Source organism: Dromiciops gliroides, chromosome 1 (genome assembly GCF_019393635.1).
Source record: "Dromiciops gliroides isolate mDroGli1 chromosome 1, mDroGli1.pri, whole genome shotgun sequence".
Taxonomy (NCBI): Eukaryota; Metazoa; Chordata; class Mammalia; order Microbiotheria; family Microbiotheriidae; genus Dromiciops; species Dromiciops gliroides.
Genome location: NC_057861.1, coordinates 83,349,411 through 83,375,554, shown reverse-complemented (window position 1 = coordinate 83,375,554; position 26,144 = coordinate 83,349,411).

Here is a 26,144-nt window from a genome sequence, read left to right as displayed (position 1 = left end):
TGAAAAATCGTGGTCATCATCATGATGATCAGAATGATGCTTGTGAGTCTTGCCTCTCCAACCAAGGACTAAGGACTGTGAGATGCTTGAAGGCAAGGACCAGTTCCCTGTGCTACTGGTCTTTTTTACTATATGCATAACTGGGCTAACTAATAAGTATTCTTTTTGGAGGGGCAATGAGGGTTAAGTGACTTGCCCAGGGTCACACAGCTAGTAAGTATCAAGTGTCTGAGGGCAGATTTGAAGTCAGGTCCTCCTGAATCCAGGGCTGGTGCTTTATCCACTGTACCACCTAGCTGGCCCCATTAACTAAAAAGTATTAAGGAAGGGTGTTGGACTTAGGATAGTATATTTAAAACTGCATGGGATATAAGAGGTCATTGTATTTGATGCCCTCATTTTACAGATAGAAAAAACTGAGTCTAAGACAGTTGAAGTCACATATCCAGTGTCACAGCCAATAAATATGTGAGGTGGAATAAGAACACAAATATTCTTGATTCTAAGTCCAGTGCTCTATTCGCTACACTAATAATAGTGTCAAATTCAAATAGAAATCAACCTCAAAGGTCCACATATTGGCTTAAAAAATCAGAAATCAATATTATGTCTTTTGTATTATATTTTTATTTATTTTGTTAAAAATTCCCCAATTACATTTTTTGGGGGTAGGGCAATGAGGGTTAAATGACTTGCCCAGAGTCACACAGCTAGTAAGTGTCAAGTTTCTGAGGCCGGATTTGAACTCAGGTCCTCCTGAACCCAGGGCTGGTGCTTTATCCACTGTACCACCCAGCTGCACCACTCCCCCAATTACATTTTAATCTGGTTTGGGCCTAAGACCAGGGACCCAAGTTTGAAACTTCTTTACTACTTTATATTGCCTAGTCAAGTTCCTTCCCATTCTAAAAAATACAATGGTGCTATTCACTGAGTTAATTAGAAGGGGTGGCATGGGATGGGATAGGTTGTGCTAGATGTTCACCAAATTCAAAGAATATCAGAAGTAGAAAGGGGCTTAGAAGACATGTAGTTTTTCCCCACTTCAATTTTATATTAAAGGAAACCAGCCCCCTTAAAGTTCAAGTGACTTGGAGTGACATAACTAACAAGAGGCCCAGCTGGGTTTGAATTCAGAAAGGACAAAAATGTTAAGTACTTCAGTAGCTTCCACATCCTGTTGAAGAAGCCCCGCTGGAAGCTTGAGTCTCTTGAATTACCACACCAAAATTTGGCCTGTGGTAATACCCAAAAGACCCCCTTCATGAGTCTGGAAAGCAAATGTTAAGTAGCCACCAATTCTCCAGGCATTACCCCTAGCATAAGTCAGCCAACAGTCTCCAAATCTTGAATATATACCAGGTCCAGGCTTCTCCAATGCCTGGTGTTACTTACCCCAGAAAAGGACTCTAAAAAAATTCACTGGGAGTCACCACTTGAGAGTATCATTCTGTCTGCTAGGGACCCCAGAGAGACCTGATTTGTTTCCAGCCCTCCGTGCCTGACCCATTGGACTGTAAGTTTTTCACCTTATAAGGAAAATTGTTTTATTTTCTCTCTGCTTACTTGTGTTTTGTGCCGTGTTCTGTCTTGTGGCACTTTGTTCTTTCTCATACATCATCTAGAATCCGGAAACTTGCTCCAACTACATTAAGATGAAAGAAAAGTGCATGTGAATGCCAACATCATAGCTTACTGGAAGATCCCCAGAAAGAAGAATAAGAGAAGGGGGCAGCTAGGTGGCATAGTGGATAAAGCATAGGCCTTGGAATCAGCAGGAAAAAAAGAAAGAAAAAAAATAGATATGACAGGTTATACTCTAGAAGTGCTTCCATTCGAATTGGGAGAAGAGAATAAGTATAAAATTAACTATGTTGGAAGACAAGTGTCATAGTATAAATAAATGTCCAAGAAAAATGTTTGACAAATTGAGGAGAAAATAGTTACTTTTAACTTGTGGAGTTAAAAAAAAATGTTTTCCCTTCTAGGCTTTGAGATAGGTGTTAAGGAAAGAAAAGAATTTCTTAGTGATGGTGGGGTCAAGATATGAGCAAAGGCACCTGGGAAGATTTGAGTTTAAATCCTTCTTCAGAAACTTACTAATTTTTTTTACCTTAGATAAGACTTTTTTTTCCCTCAGCTTCTGTTAACTTAGAAAAATAGAAGTAACAATAGCACCATCCTCAGTGTTGTTGAAATCCTTAGAATTATCTGAAATAATATATGTAAACATTACCTATTATTATACAGATGGAAGGAAGAAAGATTTCTAAAGAAAAAACATAGCTTAGTGATGGGAAATAGAAAAAAAAGGGATAACGTAACAATCTCTTGGAAAAATAGATTGGTTACGGAGAATCTAGACTGACAGGATCAGGAGTGAATATTTAGTTATCACTCAAAAGAGAACCATTTTTCTTCAACTATGACATGAGGAAATTGGACTAGATAACTTATAAGGTCCTGCTTCCAACTCAGTCTTGTGCTTCTTTTGCTCTGGTCTAACTATATGTGAAGCACTTTATTAAGTCTGGGGTAATCCATTTTAAAAGGACATTGAACAATAATGTTAATCAATAATCAATAAGCATTTATTAAGCACCTACTATGCAGCAGTTGCTGCACGAAAAGCAGAGTATGCAAAAACAAGCAAAAGACACTTCCTGCCTTCAAAGAGCATATAATCTAAAGAGGGAGATGACATGCAAACAAATATATACAAAGCAAACTATATATAGGATAAATACAAAATAATTACAAGATGGAAGGCATCAGAATTGACAAGGGTTAGGAAAGAATTCTAGTAAGAGAGAAGATTTTGGCTGATACTTAAAGGAAGTCCAGGCCTTGGGGGACATTCAGAGAAAATGCCTAGTGCTCAGAGATAGAGTGTCTTATTGGCTGAACATTGAGGAGATCAGTGCTACTGGGTCAAAGCATATGTGTCAGGGAGTAGGAATGACTACTTGATGTAATGGATATAGTGCTGGGCCTGAAGTCAGGAAGACTCATCTTCCTGAATTCAAATGTGGTCTCAGACACTTATCAGTTGTGTCACCCTGGGCAAATCACTTAACCCTAATTTGCCTTAGTTCCTCTACTATAAAATGAGCTGGAGAAGGAAATGAAAAGCCACTTTAGTATCTTTGCCAAGAAAACCCCAAATGGGGTCACAAAGAATTGGCCACAACTGAAGAATGACTAAACAAGAAGAAAAGCGATTAAGGTATAAGAAAACTGAAAAGTTAGAAGGAAGATAAATTATGAAATGCTCTGAATGCCAAAGAGAGTTGGGCAAACTTTGTGTTTGATCATGGAGGCAATAAGAAGCTATTGAGTTTATTGAGTAGGGAGGTGACATGGTCGGACTTGCACAGAAGAAAATCACTTTGGTGGCTGGGTGTGGGATGACCGAAGTGGGAGAGACTTGAAGCAGGCAGACCCACCAGGAGGCTAATGCAGTATTTCATGTATGAAAGGTAGGATGAGTTAGAAAAAATATTGGATTTGGAGTAAGATATTTGGGTCTAAATCTCAGTGTTACCACTTACTTGTGTGACTTTAGCTAAGTCATTTTCACATCTGTGAGCCTCTGTTTCACTATCTTAAAAAGTGAGATATTGGTAAAGATTTTTAAAGCCCCTTCCAATTCTAGGCTATGAGAGAGTTCCAGAAGTAGGGAACAAGGATGATCAGTAAACCATACCATATAAAGATCAATTATACATATTATGGATTGGAGGCAGCATGGTTCAATGGAAAGAGAGCTTGACTAGGAGTCATAAGACCTAAATTTTAACCTTAGCTCTGCCCAGTAATTATCTGTATTACCTTTTTTTTTTTAATTTTTTTTTTCTTTTTTAGTGAGGTAATTGGGGTTAAGTGACTTGCCAAAGGTCACACAGCTAGTAAGTGTTAAGTGTCTGAGATCGGATTTGAACTCAGGTACTCCTGATTCCAGGGCTGGTGCTCTATCCACTGCGCCACCTAGCTGCCCCTATTATCTGTTTTACCTTTGATAAGCCTTGTAACTATTTTGGATCATGGCTTGCTCATGTGCATGTATCCCCTCTTCCAGGACTACTCATCCAACTCTTACTCTAGTCCTCCAAAAACCACCTGACTTCTTCTCCTCTAAGAAATCTAGGAATAACCCCGAAGACATGTAGCTTCTAATACTGAAGCTTTAGAGATACGATCCCTATTAATGATGACCCTGGTTGACTGCAATAGCTTTTTTCTTTCTTTCCTTCTTTCTTTCCTTCTTTCTTTCTTTCTTTCTTTCTTTCTTTCTTTCTTTCTTTCTTTCTTTCTTTCTTTCTTTCTTTCTTTCTTTCTTTCTTTCTTTCCTTTTCTTTTGTTTTTTTTTGCATGGCAATGGGGGTTAAGTGACTTGCCCAGGGTCACTCAACTAGTAAGTGTCAAGTGTCTGAGGCCAGATTTGAACTCAGGTCCTCCTGAATCCAAGGCCAGTGCTTTATCCACTGTGCCACCTAGCTGCCCCCGCTGCAATAGCTTTTAGAAAAGTTTTGTTGTTTTTTTTTTTAATTGAGATTTAGCAAGAACCAATGGTGTAAGACATTTTACCCCAAATGGAGGCTCAATCTTCCCTCACACTCAGAATCCATAGGGAGAATGGGATTAAAAGTAAAGGACAGGGGGCAGCTAGATGGTACAATGGATAAAGCACTGGCCCTGGATTCAGGAGGACCTGAGTTCAAATCTGGCGTCTGACACTTAACACTTACTAGCTGTGTGACCCTGGGCAAGTCGCTTAACTCCCATTGCCCTGCAAAAAAAAAAAAAAAAAAAAAAGTAAAGGACAGTGGGCAGCTAGGTGGCGTAGTGGATAGAGCACCGGCCCTGGAATCAGGAGGACCTGAGTTCAAATCCTGCCTCATGCATTTGACACTTACTAGCTGTGTGACCCTGGGCAAGTCACTTAACCCCAATCGCCTTACATACACACAAAAAGTAAAGGACAGTGGTAGTGAGACATACATATAGAGACCATCTATGGCACAGAAGCACTTCCCTGACTCCAATCCCTAGAAGACCTTTTCTTCTTCTATAAAGCTAGTCTGGGCTGCTCTTATGCTATTGGGCCAGGACTCTTTGATGCTGGTGGTTTTCTCCTTTCCATTATGGGGCTGAGGAAAGGAAAAATGTCAGCTGTCACCCAGTTACTTGGATGGCATCTCAGCTGCCCTGTACAATCTCATCAGACATTACAGTGCCCACAAGGTCACTGTCTAAATAAGTCTGTTTCAAGGTTGATGTTCAGTAACCTCCCTCTCTTCTATGGCTACTGCTTCTCTGGTGAACTTTGCTACTGCCTCTGGGCATTTGCGAAATCTCTGGATGTCCCAAATTTACAAGATTGTTGCCTGAATATATCCACCTTGGAATACTCATTTGCCTGATTTCAGTAAAGAAGAAACAGAGGTTCCATATGGTCAAGGATCTTTCACTTGTATAAATGATTTTCTTCCCACCCAGTAGCTCAGAATAATCCTCACTCAAAATTTCAAGGGGAAAAAGACTGGGAAATGCACAAATCCTACCCTTAATTCTGCCCAGCAATTCCCAAATCATCCATTCTTCTGGCTTTGCAACGAATCAGAAAACATTTTTGTCATCACATAGTAACAATTCATCAGTGATTTGTGGCCAAAAATAAGTTCACCAATATTTCCATATGTTTGGCTTAGAAACATACAGGGAATGCTGGTGCATGCAGTAAGGACCTAAAACAGACAAGGCATATCTATGCATGTTTCAAGGAATAAAACAAATCAGGAAATATTTGGGTATTTTTGGAGGGCTAATCTGAACTCTATTGTATGTAAAATGAAAGGGTGGAACTACATGACCTTGAACATCCCTTCCAAATCCATGATCCCGTGTTTAGAAGGGAGGAAATGATAACTCTCATCAAACATCTGAAGAACCATCACGTGGAAGCTCATATTGGCTTCAGGGGGCAGATCTAGAAACAATGCTTAGACAAATCAGAGAATCATAATAATTTAAAACAAAGAAAAACTGTCTAACATTTAGAAACACCTCAGAAAGAATGGGCTACTTTGGGCGGCAATGAATTTCCCATCACTGGAGGCCTCCAAGCAGAGGCTAGCCCACCCCTTGTCAAAGATGTTCTAGGAGGGCCTTCAGCCAGGTACAGACTGAATTAGATGGCCTCTGAAGCTCCTGACAAATCTGTTTCTGTGATGTTCTGTTTCTGTTAAGTTTAGATGCACTGGCCCACCGTCAGGATACTGTAGTGAATTTTTCAGTTTCTACAGTACATGACAGGTTTAGGGAGGAGGGGTGAGAAACCCAGGCTCTCAGATGTTAATAGTGTCACTTCCATTTCCTGTCACTTTCAACAGCCCTTGTACTCAGAGAACATTTCTTAGAAATCTTCCTTTTCCTTCCTAGGTTGGGGTGGCTGTAAACTCATGCTGATGTAAGAGTGTACCAGTGAAAAAGGGAGAAAGGGAAATGGTCAAAAAGATTGAGAAATACAACAGCACCCAGGGTTCCAGAGATGAGGAGAAGGCAGTTGCAATGCCAGAATTGGACAGGGCAATATGCCCGTCTTTTAAGGCTCAACTACAGTGTCACCCCTTCTAGGAAGCCTTTGCTAATAGTTATTACTCCCACTCCCACCCCCATTCTAAGTTGGAAGTGAACTTTACTTGATTTAACTTTATTATACTTTTTTTGAGGTTTTTTGAACGTTCTAAGTGCGCCAAAGTTTTAGTGTGCTTTTAAGTTTTTAATAACCTATTAGAGGGGTTTCAGACAGGACAACCTAGCTTCTGAGGTCCCTTAAACTTTAAGGCTTATGGTTATGGGACAACCAGTATAAACCTTGTTGAATAATGCCTTATATTTCAATTTTAACAAAAGTAAATTCAATTCAGTGAATATTTTCTAACTCATGTCTCTTTTTAAAACTATCTACCTTTTTTTTTCTTTTTTTTGTGGGGCAATGAGGATTAATTGATTTGCCCAGGGTCACAGAGCTATTAAGTGTCAAGTGTCTGAGGCTGGATTTAAACTCAGGTTCTCCTGAATCCAGGGCCGGTGCTTTATCCACTATGCCCCCTAACTCTTATTTCAATGCAATTAAATACCATTCATAGTCTAATAAATACTTACTATATATGAAGAACCCTATGCTGGTGCTGGGTATATAAAGTCAGACATGGGTTCTATTGTTAAGGGACCTACAGTCTAACAAGGAGGAGAGACATGTATAAAACCATTCACCATACAAAGGAGAAAGAGATAATTACAAAGGAGAGGTCCAATCAGTCATTTTTTTTAAAACAAAACTCTGAAAATAGAGTGACCATTTTTTGTTTAAAATTGTTAAGCTTTAAGCAGGTTTAAAGGAAGAAAGTCTTAATGGGACAGAAAAATCTTGATAGAGGGGGGAGGATTGCAATTTTAGGCACAGGTATCCTTAGCAAAGAATGGAAAGGATGGGAATGGGGCCTACCAGTACTCAAGTCTGGTGGAAACATATTGCAGATTAAGAGCAAAAGTATGAGATAAGTCTGGAAAGTTTATTTGAAGTCAGATTTACAGTGCCTTAAATAAGTTGATGAGAAAGGTACCGAATCATAGAATTACACAGTTGGAAGAGATCTCTGAGGCCATCTTGTCCAACCTGTACTTGAACAAGAATTTCATCAACTGTTTACTAGATAACAATCATCTAGTCTTTCCTTAAAGACCTTTAGTGAGGTGGCAGGAAAACCCACCTCTTCCCAAGGCAGGCTATCCAATTTTGGATAGTAGTAATTGTTAGGAAGTTTTTGCTTTCCTTGAGCCTAAGTCATCTCTTCAAAGTCTACCCAGTATTCTCATTTCCACCATCTGAGGTCAAGTAGAATACATTTTTCACACATAAAAACCATTCCAATAGTGGAAGAGAATTATATCCTTAGTCTTTTCTTCTCGGAGCTCAACACCCTCAGTTCCTTCAACTGATCCTTGTATGTATGACATTTTTGCCCTTTATTATGTTGGTTGCCCCATGCTGGATGCTCCCTAGCTTATCAATGTCCTTCCTAAACTATGGCACTCAAGATTGCTTATAACACTATGTTTATGATCTAACTATGTCATAATATATAATAATTCATAATGAATGATCAACTTGAAAGTCTCAGACACTATTCATCTCTTTATTTTTTTAAACTGTGCTCATTAAGTAAGGGGAAGTCATTGAAATTTTTGAGTGGAATTTTAACATGCTGGGAGCTATGTATTGGGAAAATTACTCCTGCAATTGTGTGGAAGAAGAGTCTAGAAGCAGGGAGAGCAATTAGGCGCCTATTACAATAGTCCAAGGGAGAAGGTGGGAGGGCCTGAACTAGGGAGATTTCAGCATTACTGTAGTAGAGGTGGTTTCAGTTGTACTTGGTAACTGATTGGATATAGGGATCATAGAGGCTGGGGAAAAAGAAAGAGTCCTAGGGAACATGCCCAAGAAGCAGCTGAAAATGTATTACTGAATCATTTCTTCCTGCATCTTTATCTACCCAGGAGTGGTAATTAAAACCATGGTAGCTGATGAGATAACCTAGGGTGGGAGATATTATAGTAAGCTCTGGTTTTCTTTGTTTGTTTATTCTAATAGAAGAGGTAGTTGGGTGGTGGAGTGGGTGGAATGCTGGCCCTGGAGTGAAGAAGCCCTGAGTTCAAATCTGACCTCAGACATATACTAGCTGTGTGACCTTGGGCAAGTCACTTAATTTTTGTTTTCCTCAGTTTCCTCACCTGTAAAATGGGGATAGCAAAAAGCACCCACTTCCCAGGGTTGTTGTGAGGATGAAATAATATTTGTAAAGTGTTTAGCACAGTGCCTGGAATATAGTAGGACTTAATAATGCCTTGTTTCCTTCTTTATACCTATATTAGCCCTTGCTATGAGGAATCATGGAACATGATGAGAGATTTAAGTGACATGTCTGTGCTCTAGCAGACACTTGGAAAATCATTGGTAGAGAGAGAAATGGATACATTTTGAGTAGAAAAAGTTGATACAGACACACATATTTAAAAGGATGAAGGAAAATGCAGAGTGAAAAAAAAAATGGAGAGAGAAGTCAGAGACAAAGGAGAGCTGTGGGAGCTGCCCCTAGATCCACTTCAAGGTTCAGTTCTTGAGCCTCCTGCTGCATATGGACTTTTCTTAACATTTCAGTTTTTAGTGCCCTCCCTGTCATCTTGAAATCACATTTTTTTTTCTATTTACTGATCTATGTAGCTCCCCTCCCATTAGAATGAAAACTTCTTGAGAGCAGGGACTCCTCTCAATTTTGTCTTTTTATCCCCACGGGTATCCCTAGCATACTGCCTGGCCCATAATAAACAATTAATAAAATGAAATTGTGTTCAGTTGCATTTAATTGAATTGAATCAAATAAAAAAGAAGTCACCAAGATGTAGAGGGTAATTCAGTGTCAAATACCACACTGAAGTCAAGGAGGATGAGAGCCACGGTGGGTGAAAAGTCCACTGGATTTGGTAATATGGTCATTAGTGACTTTGGAGAGGGTTATTTCATCAGGATCACAGAGAGTGAAGCTGATTTGTAGCGAGGCGAGTCAGTCAGTCAGAATTTAGTAAGCCTTTATATGTAAATGGCACTGGCCTCCTGGCTACTCTCCCAAGACACTGCATGTCTCAGTTCTATGTGTTTTCTCTGGCTGTCCCTCATGCTTGGAATGTTCTAACTGACTTCCCTGACTTCCTTTAAGTCCTAATGAAAATCTCATCTTCTACAGGCAGTCTTTCCTAACCCCTCTTCAAATTAGTACCTTCTCTCTGTTAATGATTCCCTATTTATTCCACATATAATTGTATATATTTGTGTGCTTGTTTTCCCTGTTATTAGACTGTGAGCTCCTTAAGGGCAGGGCTGTCTTTTGCCTCTTTTTGTATCCTGGGTCTAAGCATAGTGCCTGGAGGTACTTAACAATTATTTATTGATTAACTGACTGTATGTCAGATGCTGTGCTAAGTACTAGAAACACAAAGAGAGGCAAAAACCAATTACTGTCCTCAAAGAGGGTATATTCTGATAGGGGAAGTACTATGTAAATAATTAGATTTCTAGATTGTAAGTACAGAGTCCATAAAGCTAATTTAAAAGGAGAAAGCTCTAGCAGCTAGGTGGTTGGGAAGATTGGCATAAAAACCTTCTACAGAAGGTAGGATTTGAACTGAGACTTGAAAGAAGTGAGATAAACTGAGATGGAGATGAGGAGGAAGAAAGTCCCAGTCATGGGGGACAAGGAACAGGAGAAAGAGTCACCTTTTCAAGGAATTGTAAGTAGACTTGTGGGGGCTCTAGATCTTCCAGTGTGTGGAGGAGAATAAGGTCCAAGGAGGCTGGAAATGTAGGAAATGGTTAAGTTATGAAGAATTTAAATTTCACTCATTGGACTTTAAATTTGATCCTGTTGGTAATAGGGATCCACTGAAGTTCATTGAGGGGGATAGGGTGTGACTTAGTCAGAACTATGCTTTAGAAAGATCATCCTAACTGAATAGAGGATGGAAGGTAGTGGAGAAGGACTTGAGGATAGGAGACCAATTAGAAGATTAATCGCTCAAGGTGAGAAGAGATGAGGATTGTGGCTGTATGAGTAGAAAGAATGGGATACTTACAAGAGAAGTGAAGGAAGAGAGGACAATATTTTACAAGGGATTGGAGATGTGGAGTGAGAATGAGGAGTCATGGATTGACACCAAGATTGCCAGTTTGGGTGTAGAGTTTAGGGATGATAATGAGGAAGTAGACATCGTAAGATGAGCTTAGTGTTTGTAGAAGTTTGGCAGTGATTGGGGAGGAGAGGTGTGATGAAAGACTGAAGGAGTAACACGGTCAAGTGAAGTTTTTTGTTTGGTTGGTTTTTGTTTTGTTTTGGAGACAATCAATCAACATGTATTTCAAAAACACTTAGAAAGCCCCAGGCTCCCAGTATATAAATATCAAAAAGGAACTGCCCTTGCCTTCTTCAAGGAGTGTGCTTTCCACTGGGGGAGACATATACTTATTTAAAATAAATACAATATTATAGGAGGAAACTAGTAGCTGAGGGAATTAAAAAAGGTATCATTTAGAAGGTAGTTTTACAGAAGCTAAGAATTTTAAGAGAAGAAGATAAGGTCTCCTGGGTAGGAGAGACTTTAGCATGTTTGTAAACAACAAACAAGAATCCCAGAATAGAAACAAATTTTGAAGATACATGGGAGAGATGACTGATGAAGCATGGAGGACATGGAAAGGGTTGGCACCCAGGGCACCAATGCAGGAAGTTGTCTGAGCCAAGAGGTTAATCATCATGTCAGAGGAGGTGAGGAGAAGGTTGAGATTCTAGGGATGTTGGGAGGAGGAACAGTAGGGATCTGGGTTAATCCAGTTCCCAGAGCAGACCCTGCCTTCAATCTTCATCCAGTCCAACCAGTGAGCAGGGGGCTGATGGACAGAAGTTCCAGGGAGAAGCTAAAAGAAAGAAATCAGAAACACAGAAAGGAAATAAAATATCCAAGCTTTACTAGCAATCACTTAATTACACAAGATCTGCTTTCCCATAATGTGAAATATCGACCTCCTATGAGAGAAGTCGTCACATAGCAGTGCAATTGATCCAAGCCCTAGGGTCACTGCACAGAGAGGAAACATAGAAGGGAACTTGGAAAGCTTTCATTTCTTCCTGGGCTCCTTGCCAGCTGGAGATCCCTCTGGGGACATGAACACAGCCTTTCAAAGTTCTCAGACTGAAGACATGCTGGGTTTACTTTCCACAAGGGGTAGAGAGCAGTGAGCAGAGCTCAGGAGATACCATTCTATGTGGACCTGACACTTGGTCTGTCTTAGTTCTCAGGTTATACACCTACTATGTGACAGCTTAATTATTAACCACATAAGCTTTTCTCATCATTTTGTGTGCTCAGAGAGAACAGGGGCTGTGCCCTCCTTTCAGGCCAAGGGTTCTCTGGGCTGGGACCTTGTCTCTCTCAGAACATATGATCCCTGCAGGCAGAGGTTGTATTCTCAGTCCAAGGTTGCATCTTTCCTCTGTGATTGAGAGTTCTCTAAGGTCAGGGCCTAGATGGAATATCTGAAATGTACAGTCCAGAAAAGGACAGCATCAGTAAACGATGAAAGCCAAGTCAAAAACAGGCTGCTGACTCTAATTCCCCAAGGATTTAAAGTGTCTATTTTGGGGGCAGCTAGGTGGTGCAGTGGGTAAAGCACTGGCCCTAGATTCAGGAGGACCCGAGTTCAAATTTGGCCTCAGACACTTGACACTTACTAACTGCGTGACGACCTTGGGCAAGTCACTTAATCCTCATTGCCCCACAAAACAAAACAAAACAAAACAAAAAAATAAAGTGTCCATTTTACATGAAACTTTGTGGTAGACTTTGCAGATCCAAGAACAAAACAAAAAACAATCCTTGACCTCAAGGATGGAGGAAAGGGGAAGGAAGATAGAATTTTTAGTAAATATAGATCAGTAAGTACAGTACCATTTGACAAGGCAAAGAGCAATAACAACTAAAGAGATCCTTGAAGGAAACTAAGGATTATAAAATGTCTCAATTTAAGAAAGGAACAAATTCCAGGTATGAGGAAGAGCCTGTGCAGAGGCACAAAGAAGCGAGATTATTATTTAATCAAAGCTATTGCAGATGAGAGGATAGAATTCAGCAAACTGGAAAGAGTCCTAAAATTGGAATCTGGAAACCTTGGTTCCAATCCCAACCCTAGATTTTTCCTCCTTGGTCCTACATGCTCATTGATGATGATTATGATGATATTAAAATAAATCAATGAACAAAAAATAAATACTATTCTCCATTCCAGCAAAACAAAATCCTCTTAATAATTATACATAAGCCAGCAAAACAAATTCCCTCATTGGTCACATCCAAAAATCATCTGTTTCATTCTGTAGCCCCTCCAATACCCTGAGTCCATAACCCTTCTGTCAGAAAGTGGGGTGCATATTAATTTTTGGTATTCCTGGTCATTGGATTGTTCTAAAATCTTTCAAAGCTGTTTGTCTTGAAAATATTTTTCTTATTGTATAATTCCCAATTCTCTGCATCAGTTGATTTGATTCTTCTGAGATTTCTGTAAAATCATTCAGTTCATCATTTTTTACAATGCAGCTTTCTATCACATCAATATACCATAATTTGTTTAGCCAATTATCAATTAATGGAAACTCCCTTCATATACTGTTTGCCCATAAAAATGAGTTATTATATATCTGTGTGTGTATGTGTATACATATTAGCTTTATTTTATTTCTTTGGGATAAGGACTAGTAGTTGTATTTCTGGGTCAAAACTTATTCACAGTTTAGTAACTTTGGGAACATAGTTCCAAGTGGCTTTCCAGAATGGCTGAACTAGTTAAGACCTCTACCAAACTTGCTTGCCATAATGTGCCTGTTTTTCTGTGGCCACTTCGATACTTCGATATTTACTATTTTTTCCATTTCTGTTTTTTTTTTTTATTCTGATGAGTTAGAGGTAGACCCTGTGAACTGCTTTGATTTTTCTTCCAATCTCTGTAGTCTTGGGTAAGTCACATTTCTCCTTTGGGACATGGTTTCATTATCTAGCAATAAGGGGAATGATACATACCTTGTTCTCCACTGAGCACATCATAAGAGTTCTAGTAGGATATAATGAGAGTAAGTACAAATACTTTGTAAGCTCAAGTCCTATGTACACATGAGCCATGATGTATCTGCAGATAAAAAGAATATAAGGAAAGTAGTACCACAGTAAGGATCTAGGAGCAACACCTCAGAGGATTGGTCAGATTGGACTCCATCTTTAAAACCCTTGTGTTCCTGGGATTTTATGTTCCTTAATTGCCTTTCCTTTTTTAATCTCAATTTCTGCCAAATGCATCTGTGCTAAAGTTACAGTGTTATATGATAACAATAACAACAACAACAACAAAATAATGGGAATCCTGATCTGGCACTGGTATTACTGACTGCATAGCCTTGAGTAGATCCCTTAACTTTTTTGAGCATTGATTTTTTCCCTCTATTAAAGGGAATAATAGTCCATACCAATGCTTCTTCTCAGGCTATATTTACATTTAGAAGAGAAAATGACTAGGAAAGTTCTTTGAAAGACTCAGTCCCCTATGAGATGAGTTCCCGCCCCATAAGATGCTTTGCACTGAACTAAAGCAAAATGGGGAAACTCATAGAGAAGTATATCCCAACTCAATATAAGCATCCATTTTAAATGGAAACAGATGCCTGGGTAGGTATTGATGTAGCACTGAAGGTGCCTAAGTAGAAGCTAGGTGACTGATGGATGTTGAAGACGGGAGTTGTTCTTGTTCAGGACTCATAAGGACACTTCTAACTCTGAAATTCTAGAGCTCTTCTATATGGGGTCAGAGATAGTATGCTATAGGCAAGTGTATATAAGGGTATAGGATTATAGAATGTGCAGAGTTGGGAGGGTCTTGAAATTTGAAAGTTATGTGGTCAAAAGTGCAATGGATTTGGAGAGAAAAGAGACCTCGTTTTAAAACGCAGCTCTTCTACTTCCTTTGATCATGACTGTGGGCCAGTTTTGTTGTTGTTGTGGTGGTGGTGGTGGTGGTTTTTAACTTCTAAGCTTCAGTTTCCTCCTCTTTAAAAGCCCTGCGTGTGGGAGTGAGGGAGGTTAGATGATCTCTAACATACTCAGGGGCCCAACACCCTTGGGGTTGGCAAAAGGGAATAAGAATTTCTATCATGGCTATGATGTGCCAGCTACAGTGCTGAGCATTTTACCAAAATCATCTCATTTTATCCTAAAAATAACACTGGGAGATAGGTGCTGCTATTGTCCCCTCTTTATAGTTTAAAAGTTGAGGCGGGCAGAGATTAAGTGACTTCCCCAGGGTCATACAGCTATAGGTCTCCAAGGCTGGATTTGATTAGGTCTCCTTGAGCAAGACAATGAAGTGGTGAAGTGGAGAGGGTGCTAGGCGTGGTGTCAGGAAGATCCATCTTTCTGAGTTCAAATTTGGCCTCAGACACTTACTAGCATTGCGACCCTGTTCAAGTTACTTTAGCCAGTTTGCCTTGGTTTTCATTTCTATAAAATGAGCTGGAGAAGGAAATGGCAAACCACCCCAATATCTTTGCCAAGAAAACCCAAAATGGGGTCATGAAGAGTCGGACAGGACTTAAAATGACCAAATAACCACTTCCTAAGTCCAAGTCCAGTATTTCTATGCACTCTACCACCTTACTTCCTTACTTTACAAATGGGGAAAATGAGTCTTAGACAGATCAAGTTACTTGCCCAAGAATAAACAGTGGCATGTAGATTCATAGATAATATGAATTATGTAAACATTTAAATACAGTATCAAGGCCCTGTGTGTATCTCATCATATTATGGTCCTCGCCCTCCCTCTTCCTCCACAATTTGAGTTCTCATTGATTAAAAATAACCCCTTTGAAGCCATCACATCAGGCTAGAGTTGTCTGTTTTTGCTTCCAATTATTCTCTCTCTCTTCAGGAATCCCCTGTCTGGCATCCCTGTCCTCTCCACAGCATTCTTTGAGCTTCAGCTGTCACAACAGCCCTTCAGTGAAACTTCTCTCCAACACCAGTTGCCACTCTCTGTGCCCTATGTGGGTGGCAAGCCTCTTCTTCAGACAACAACCTGGGGAAGACTAGGATGAAACTCAGCAGACACTTATGCTGCTCTTCCACCTGACCTGTCTAGTCTTCTCTGCCTAGAAAAACCACGCCTTACTTGATTCACTTTCTTCTTATCCTCTGACACTATTTGGATATTTAAACAGCAAACCAATTCACTTTACAATACCAGAGTGGGGAGGGATCTTTTAACAGAGGTCTTAGAATGTTGGAGCTAGAAGCAACATTTGTTGTTGTTGTTGTTGTTGCATTGTGTCTGACTTTTCATAACTCCATCTGTGATTTTCTTAGGAAAGATATGGAGTGGTTTGTTATTTCCTTCAGTAGCTCATTTTATAGATGAGGAAATTGAGGCAAACAGGGCTAAGTGACTTGCACAGGGTCAAACAACTAGTAAATGTCTGAGCCTGGATTTGAATTCATGAAGATGAGTCTTCCTGATTCCAAGTCCAGTGCTTTATCTATCACACCACCTCCCTGCCCAGAGGCAACCTTAGAACACAGAATATTTGTGTTTAAAATATAAGATATTACAACAGTAATCCTTTAGTCCTAATTCCTCATTTTACAAAGGTGGAAAATACAGTAGAGAGAGCTAGGAAAACTTTCCCCAGATGACACAGATGGTAAAAGCAGAATTAGACTAGAACCTGAGTTTCCTGATTCCCAGTATATAAGAAGATGAATAAAAAGATGAGTTCCTTAAAGAACAGCCTCTCGGTATTTTATGAGGAAACATTCCACTCATCTGATAAATTGGTCTGTGCTCTACAGTTAGAAGCAATCCTTTTGGGAGCCCCTTCTCTGACTAGGTCAGTCACATACAGAACAATAACTAGGAAATCTTTTACTTGGGGAAAGCAGCATGAAAGGAAATTTATTTAGGGGAGAAGGATGGTAGTCAAGGAAAGCAGCCTGAAGGGAACCTTCACTGGACAGAGAGAGATGAAGACTAAACTATGAGGCGACAGAGACCCTGAAACACAAACCCCTCTGTCCATTTCTCTACAGCACCTGTCTCTAGTTCCCTAGTCCATTTTTTTTTAGAATCTTGTGACATTTCTATAACATTCATACATGTACATAACATGTGAGTGTGGTGGGTCTGAGTATTCCCTGGCCCATGAGGGAAATGACTAATTTAGACCTCTATTTGATTCCACTTATCTCCAATCAGTATTAATCAGCTTAGCATAATTCCATAGGGGTAGTGATTGTTAGCAATTATTAGTATTATGCTTATCAGTCTAGTCAACTGATATAAGTATAGGAATTTCATATATTATTATATATTTGATACATCTTAGACCTAGGAATGATTATATAATGTTACATAGATTCTTATATTAGATCCCAAACTTTAAATAGCAAGATACCAGTTCACTAACCTGTTATAAGAATCACTGTTATAAAATTCATTTGACTAATCACTGACTAGATGCTTACTAGAGGATCTCTATCCTTTTGGGTGATGGGTGCATGACTGTGTCCAGCATGGGTGAGATGTCTTGACTTGATATGGAAAGTCCCCCAAATTCTTTTTGTATCTCCCAGACCACCCTCTTGCCCAAAATGAAGGGTGGCCTGTCTTATGACCACTTAGTCATTGTAGGCCATCCATACTTTTTATTTTTAAATTTTATTTTTTTGTGGGGCAATGGGGGTTAAGTGACTTGCTCAGGGTCACATAGCTAGTAAGGGTCAAGTGTCTGAGGCCTGATTTGAACTCAGGTCCTACTGAATCCAGGGCTGGTGTTTTATCCGCTGTGCCAACCAGCTGCCCCCCCCCAGACCATCCACATCACATTTATCTATCATTTCTGGTCCTCCTGGAGGGTCAAAAGCAAGGTCCACCAACCTATAAGATTCTGTATTTTACTTTGTCTTTTCTGAGTGTGTAGGTATGAAGCCCCATAAAACTAAATCCCTGGGGAAATAGGGCATCTAAGATCCTGAGAAAGATCTGAAGTCCATTTCATTAGTCTACCCTCTAATACAGTGCTATTGGCTTGGAACTTTGCCTCAGTGGTTTTTCTTGAAGATTGGACAATTTTGGACCCCACACCTGTGATCCATGCAAACCTATATTACCTTTTTTTTTTCTTCTCTCTTCTAGTTCTTTCTGTTGATTATCTTCAATTTATACTACATATAACTGTTTGTACATAACTGTTTGCATGTTGTCTCCCCCATTACACTGTAAGCTCCTCAAGGAAGGAACTGGCTTTTGCCTTACTTTATATCACCAGATCTTAGCACAGGGTCCAGAATATGGTGCATGTTTAATAAATGTTTGTTGACTAACTCACAAACCAATGACCTCACAAAGATGATGGGAAGTAAGTGATTAAAATAGCATTTCTCTTGATTTACTAAAGAGAAATCAGTGTGAGAGAATTTAAGGGAGTTGTCAGAAGTCACAGAGCTTAGGTAACTGACAAAGTCAAAACTTAAATCCAGGTTTTTGCACTCAAAACCTGACTTTCCACTACACCAAATAGCTTCCTTTGTCAGTTAACTATTCTTAATAACATGGTGCTAGGATCAGTTGTTCCTGAGAGCAGTGGTATCCTTTAGTACAAAGAGATAGATGCTATTTGTGAGGGGGATAGAAAAAGATTGGAAGTCTTTCCAAAACCAACCAAACAAAAATCCCTGGGAGGGCCCTCAGGGATGATTTAATCAAAGTATTTGAGTCACCTGAAGCCCCAAAGAGGGAAAGCAATTTGTGCAAGTCATGGAGGGAGTTTCATTCATCTTATTGAAATTTTGCTAAGGTGGAGATAAAGGGAACCTAAAAAGAGCCATAGACTGTTAGTCATGCAGGAGTCTTAATAGGTGACCTTGTCAGACCTCCTCTTTTTGCTGAGGAGGAAATAGAGCCCTCAGAGTGACTTGAAAAGCAGAGCCTTATTATTATTATTATTAGTAGTAGTAGTAGTAGTAGTAGTCATTTTATACAAGAAAACTTGAATAAAAGAAAAAATGAAAGGAAGAAGGTGAAAAATAGCATGCTTCAGTCTGTGTTCAATCAATATCACTTCTTTCTTTGGAGGTTGATATTATGCTTCATCATTAGTCCTTTGGGATTTTCTTGGACCATTGCATTGCTGAGAATAGTTAAGTTATTCACAGTTCTTCATTAAACAATATTGCTGTCACTGTGCATAAGGTTCTTCTGATTCTGCTCACTTCCCTATACATCAGTTCATATAAGTCTCTCCAGGCCTTTCTGAAATCATCCTGCTTATCACTTGTTATAGCACAATAATATTCCATTATAATTATATACCACAGCTTGCTTAGCCATTCCCCAATGGATGGATATTCCTTTGATTTCCAATTCTTAGCCACCACAAAGAGACCTGCTATTAATATTTTTATACAAATAGGCATTTTTCTTTTTTTTTGGGGGGGGATGTCTTTGGGATATCAACCTAGCAATGGTAGTGCTGGATCAAAGGGTATGCAATTTTATAGCCCTTTGCGCATAGTTCCAAATTGCTCTCCAGAATGGTTGGATCTGTTCACAACTCTACCAACAGTGGATTAGCATCCCCATTTTCCAATATCCCCTCCAACATTCAACATTTTCCTTTTTTATATTTGCCAGTCTGATAGGGGTGAGATGGTACCCCAGAGCTGTCATAATTTGCATTTCTCTGATCAATATTGATTTACAGCATTTTTTCATATGACTATAGATAGCTTTGATTTCTTTGTCTGAAAACTGCCTGTTCATACTCTTAGAACCTTTTATCAATTGAGGAATGACTTTTTTTAAATAAATTTGACTCAGTTCTCCATATATTTGAGAAATGAGGCTTTTATTAGTGATAGTTGTTACAAAAAATTCTTTCCCAGTTTTCTGCTTTCCTTATAATTTTGGTTACATTGCTTTTGTTTATATGAAAACTTTATAAGTTTATATAATCAAATTTATCTATTTTACATTTTGTAATGTTCTTTATATATTCTTTGGTCCTAAATTCTTCCCCTATTCATAAATATGACAAACTATTCCATGCTTTTAATTTCCTTGTGGTATCATCTTTTATGTATAAATCATATATCCATTTTATCCTTATTTTAGTATATGGCATGTGATGTTGTTCTATACCTAGTTTCTTCCATACTGTTTCCCAGTTTTCCAGCAGTTTTTATCAAATGATGGATTGCTTTTCTTTTTCCCCAAAAGCTTGGATCCTTGTGTTTATCAGTTACTAGATTACTATCATCATTTACTATGGTGTAATTTGTACTTACACTACCGATCCATTACTCTGTTTCTTGGCCATTATCAGATTGTCTTGATAATTACTATTTTATAATACAGTTTGAGATCTGGTACTGCTAGACCACCTTCTTTTGCATTTTTCCATTGATTTCCTAGAAATCATTGATCTTTTCTTCTTGCAGATGAATTTTGTTATTATTTTTTCTGGATCTATAAAATATTTTTGATAGTTTGATTGATATGGCACTACATAAATAGATTTATTTAGATAGGATCATGATTTTTATTATATTGGCTCAGCCTACCCATGAGCAATTAATATTTTTTCCATGTTTTAAGATCTTCATTTATTTGTAAGTGTTTTATAGTTGTGTTCCTATAATTCCTGTTTTTGTCTTGGCAGGTAGATTCCCAAGTATTTTATATTGTTTACAGTTATTTTAAATGGAATTTCTCTTACTATATGTTCCTACTGGAATATTTTGGTAATATATAGAAATGCTAATGATTTATGTAAGTTTATTTTGTATCCTGTAACTTTGCTGAAGTTGTTAATAATTTCAAGTAGTTTTTTTTTTAGTTGATTCTCCAGGATTTTCTAGGTATACCATCATATCATCTTCAAAGAGTGATAGTTTTGGTTCATCATGACTATTCTAATTCCTTTAATTTCTTTTTCTTATTATAGCTAACATTTCTAGGACAACATTAAATAACAGAGGTAATAATGGGCATCTTTGTTTCACCTCTGATTGTATTGGGAAGGCTTCTAATTTGTTTCCCTTAAAGGTAATACTTGCTGATGGTAAAGCAGAGCCTTCTAACTTCTCATTGAGGGTTATTTCAACCAGGTTGTTGGAACTTGGTCTTTTTCACAGGAATGAGGCAGAGTAACAGTTCCTGGTTTCAGGGTAAACATCTAAACCCCCAGTGCTTAAAATTGTACCAATAATGCTACAATGAACATTTTCCAGGCCCTCTTCTTTGGGAAAGTTAAACATCTTGGCATGGCAAAGCTTTGAAAGAAAGTCAACATCCCAGTAATGAGAAGCAGACAAGTCTCCAGGATAGGATAAGGGCTCCAAACCTAGGATGGATGAGGAAGAGAGGAATGGGGTCAGGATTAGGTCTGGAAAGGAGAAATGCCCGGCTTGATTTTGTTCCTGTGCTTTCTCCATCTCATTCATTTTCATGGGAGAACAAAAAAGTCCTTGTGTTGAAAAACCTGGGCCTTAAATTTTTTTGAGACTTTTGACAGTTTGGTAGAAGAGAAGCTTCTAAATGAATCCTGAGATGGAAGTGGCTTCGCAATTATGAATTCAATAAGAAAGGCCAAGGGATTGCTAAAGTGATACCTCAGAAAGGCATAAATCTGGGTCTGTCTCCTTTCCCTCCGACTGCCTTACTTCAACTTGACCCACTACCCAAATGGAAGAACTGAGGGAACACACACACACACTCTCACACACACACACACACACACACACACACACACGCACACACGCACACACACACACGCACACACATTGAACTTACCCCTAACCTCCGTCATCTGGATTTAGTCCTTTTTTGCACACTTCCTAAAGGAACGCAAGAAGATTATTTCCCTATTAGAGTCCTGCTCCCACCTCTGCTCTCATTATACTATTACTTTTTTTTGTAAGATCACAGCTCCACCACACTCCAACCCACCATGAGACTCCTAACCTACCTTCCTCTTTAGGGGAGTACAACCTTCATCAGTTAGCACCTTTAACATCGGCCATTCTGAAGCAAAAACTCTGCCCAGGGGAAATACCTGCCAAAGTCTTGGTCACCTTGTCTTAGCTACTATAGTCTGATAACACTTAAAAGTTGGGCCACAAATCCCCTGAGATACTTGGAGGAGGAGTCCCAAGGAGCTGGGATGATTTAGTCAGGCCTAACAGTCTTTGCTCATAAACTTTCTCTTCCTTTGAATTTCACTGTTTGTGTCTAGGACATCACCATTCACCCTTATTTCCAATGTTCAAAACATTCTTGGTTTTTTTGTTATTTTTTGCTTTTTTAATTTTTTTGGTTCACACTTCTGCTATGCAATCTACCATAAGGTCCACGATATTTCTCAATCATGCCCCCTCTTCTCTATTCTGAATTCTCCAGCCCTGTTATTGGTTTTTATTATGATTCTCATGGACTACTAACAGTTTCTCCTACATTTACTTCTCATCCTACCCCTCACAATCAGTGGATGGCGTGTTGTATAATATAGTCAGGAAAACCTGAATTCAAATCTTGTCTCAGACACTTAGCTGTGTGACTTTGAGCTGGTTACTTCATCTCCTTTAGCCTCAATTTCCTCATCTATAAAATGGAGATGATGATAATGACACCTACCTTCCTGGGTCACTTATGGGAGAGTTTCAGCTGGTTTAAATATATATATATATATATCCTGCTACAATTGTCCTTAAGCTGAGTTTTTGCTGTTTTCATTGAAACAGCTCCTCAAAGTGTGGGACCTTTCTGAACAGCAGCTGCCAGGTGGCCCGCTGATACTCATCAATTGTCCCAGTATGATTTCTTAATCATCTTGTAAGTAATTAGCTTGGCTTCTTGTTAGCACATCCCTCTCTCTGTCTACAAAAGTTGGTGGGAAGAAGATGCTGCAGTTGGGCAAAAATTCAAATGGGGCTGTCGTTAATTATGGACAAGCCTAGCGGGGGTGATGGCCTGTCAGTTTCCCTGCCTGTTTATCCATTTTTACCACTTCTTGGGAATGAAGAGTGGAATGCTTGTCATTCACCAGGATAAGCATCCCAGAGAAAGAGAGAGAATGTGCACTGTTGGTGGGAAACAATTAGACTGAAAGCAGGAGGGGTTCTTATACTTTTTTTTCACCTAACAGAAGGCAACATGGTACATACAACAAGTAATAATAACATTTACATAGCACTTTAAGGGTTGCACAGCACTGTACAAATATCACCTCATTTGATCCTCACAAAAACTCTGGGAGGTAGCATAACTACCCCCTTTTTTACAGATGAAGAAACTGAGGCAGAGTGGTTAAGTAAGTGACTTTCCATGGGTCACACAACCACTAAGTATCATGAGGCAGAATTCAAACTCAGGTTTTGCTCATCCCAGGTGCAGTGGTCTCTATCTACTTTGTCACCTAGCTGCTTTTATAGTGGAAAGAACAATAGGATTCAGGGACAGAAGACTTCTATTAAAGTCCTGGCTATGCCTTTAACTTGTTATATATTTGACCTTTGTCAAATCACTTGAAATTTCTGAGGCTTAATATCCTCAAATGAAGATAACTATACCCTAACTTTAGGCAGCTATGAGGCCAGCTACAAAATAGGTGAAGTGAAATCTGAACCAATGTTCTCTGAGGGGAGAGCCAGTGCTCTTCCTATCATATCGCACTGAAGATCTTGATTCTGGCACCGCTATTCTGAGTCCTGGCTGTGTGGCTGTGTGAAACTTACTTGTCTTTAATATTCAGTCATTTCAGTGTGTCTGACTATCAGTGACCCATTCATTTTTGGGTTTTTTTTCAGATATACTGGAGTGGTTTGCCATTTCCTTCTCTAGCTCATTTTCCAGATGAGTAAACTGAGGCAAATAGGGTTAAGTGACTTGTTCAGGGTTGCACGGCTAGTAAGTGTTGGGGGCCAGATTTGAGCTCAAACCTTCAAGAACTCCAGGCCTGGCCCTCTATCCACTGTGCCACCTAGCTTCCCCTCGTGCCTTTATTTCCCTTACTTTTAAACTGAAGTGTTTGGATTCTGTGACACCCCCCCCAAGGCCCTTTCCAGCACTAAATACTTTGATTCTATCATTCTTTCATGAAGGCTAAATCCATATTCAGATCATAGCCCCCAGTTCTCTAAGGCTTTAAGGGATACAAAGAGCTCTTTTCATGACAGCCCCTTGAGGTAGGTCAGTGATGTTAAACTCAAATAGAAACTAGAGCCTCTAAACAGACATAAAGAGCTCTGCAAGCAGGATATTGACTTAGAAAATCACATGATTGCCATTATTTAGTTCTTTTTTATTTCTATTTCATTAAATATTTCCCCATTATATTTTAATATGGTTACCACCACCACTACTTCTGAAGTAAATAGTACCCATGTTATTATCCCCATTTTACATATAAGGATATGGATCATAAATGTTTAGGGTCCTACCCAGGGTCACAAAGCTAGTAAGTGCCAGAGCTGGACTCTGCCCCATGTCTCTTAATGCCAAAATCAGGGGAAAAAATCCATTATGTAAATGTAAAAGTTCCTTTCCCACTGTGTGCTGGTCTTCTCCTTGGCACTTGCTGGGATAAGAGCTAGTTCTGTTCCTTGCTCTGGGAGCTGGGGCATTTTATGAAGAAGATGGGAGTAAGTGGATTAGGCCCAGTGGACCCTGGGTGGGGGAAAGATGGGGTGTGGGAGGGAAGGGAGCTGGAGAGACCAGTATATGATCTAGAGCCAGAAACAGAAGAAATTAGCAATGAAGCAGAGAATCAGAGAGGGACAGAGACAATGATCTTAATGGAACAGTGGAAGGGTATTTCTTGACCAGTCCATGAGGAGTCCCTCTTATGGTTTGTTGATTGTAATAAGTATTTGATTAAGCTTAGCAAAATATGACATTAAAGGCTCACATCCTACAAGGTGTCACAGGTATATGTCGAAATCTTACAAGATGTTTTCCAAAGTGGAACAACAGAGAGAACTATTCAACAACCTTCTGATTATTAATATCAAATCAAGCATAAAACAGGGAGACATAGTTTTGAATGAGGTTATTTACCATTATCATGGGGATAAGTCTAGCACAGAGTATTTGTCAAATCCATACCCATCAACAAGTGTTTACCCAGCACCTGCTATGTGATAGATGCTTTTAAAAAGATGCAAACCAGGGGCAGCTAGGTGGCACAGTGGATAAAGCACCGACCCTGGATTCAGGAGGACCTGAGTTCATATCTGGCCTCAGACACTTGACACTCACTAGTTTTGTTGTTACTTAACCCTCATTGCCCTGCAAAAAAAAAGACGCAAACTGTCTGACCACTTAAGGAGTTTATATTCCATCAAGAAGAAACAACATGTACCATATAAGTATATGAAAAATGAACACATTGTGTGTCTCTGCCCATGTGGGGACTGACCTCTTGCTATCCTTATTACTGGGCCTTCACCAAGATAAGCAACTCTGACCTCCATATATGCTGGGAAATTCCTATGTACCAATTAGTCAGCTTATTTAGGTAAGGAATGCGCATCCCTACCGATCATAATCAGTTTAGCAGACTTCATGTAATCCATGTATGTAATGTTAACAAATTCTCCAAATCACAAGACAGGTATGGGGTGGGTATGTAGCAGAAGTTCAGACCACCTACTGATTGACTGTCCATAGGGTTCCCCTTGCATTTGTTCCCTGTCAATCTGCCTAGCAACAAAAATTAGATATAAAGTCAGAGATCCAGAGATCTAGACTCTTGATGAAGTATACCTTCCACCAAGTGCCCAAACATCCACCATGGCACTGTGTAGGGATGGAGACATACATGTATACATGTCTGGGAATAATAAATCACCTGCCTCAAGAATTGAAAATCAAGAGGATGCCCATCAATTGGGAAATTGGCTGAACAAGTTGTGGTATATGAACGTAATGGGATATTATTGTGCCATAAGAAATGACGAGCAAGCAGATTTAAGAAAAACCTGGAAAGACTTAAGTGAACTGATGCTGAGTGAAGTGAGCAGAATCAGGAGAACATTGTACACAGTAACAGCAGCACCGATCAACTGTAAAATACTTAGCCCTTCTCAGTAATACGATGATCCAAGACAATGCCAAAAGACTCATGATAGAAAATGCTCTTCACATCCAGAAAAAGAACTATGCAGGCTAAGCGTAGATGGAGTCAAACTATTTCATTATTTTTTTGTTGTTGTTGCTGTTTTATCTTTCTCATGATTTTTCCATTTTGTTCCGATTTTTCTTTCCCAACATAACTAATGTGGAAATATGTTTAACATGATTGTACAACTATAACCTATATCTGATTGTTTATCATCTTTGGGAGGGGTGGTGGGAAGGGAAAGAGGGAGAAAAATTTTGAACTCAAAATCTTACAAAAATGTATGCTAAAATTATCTTTGCATGTAATTAGGAAAAAATA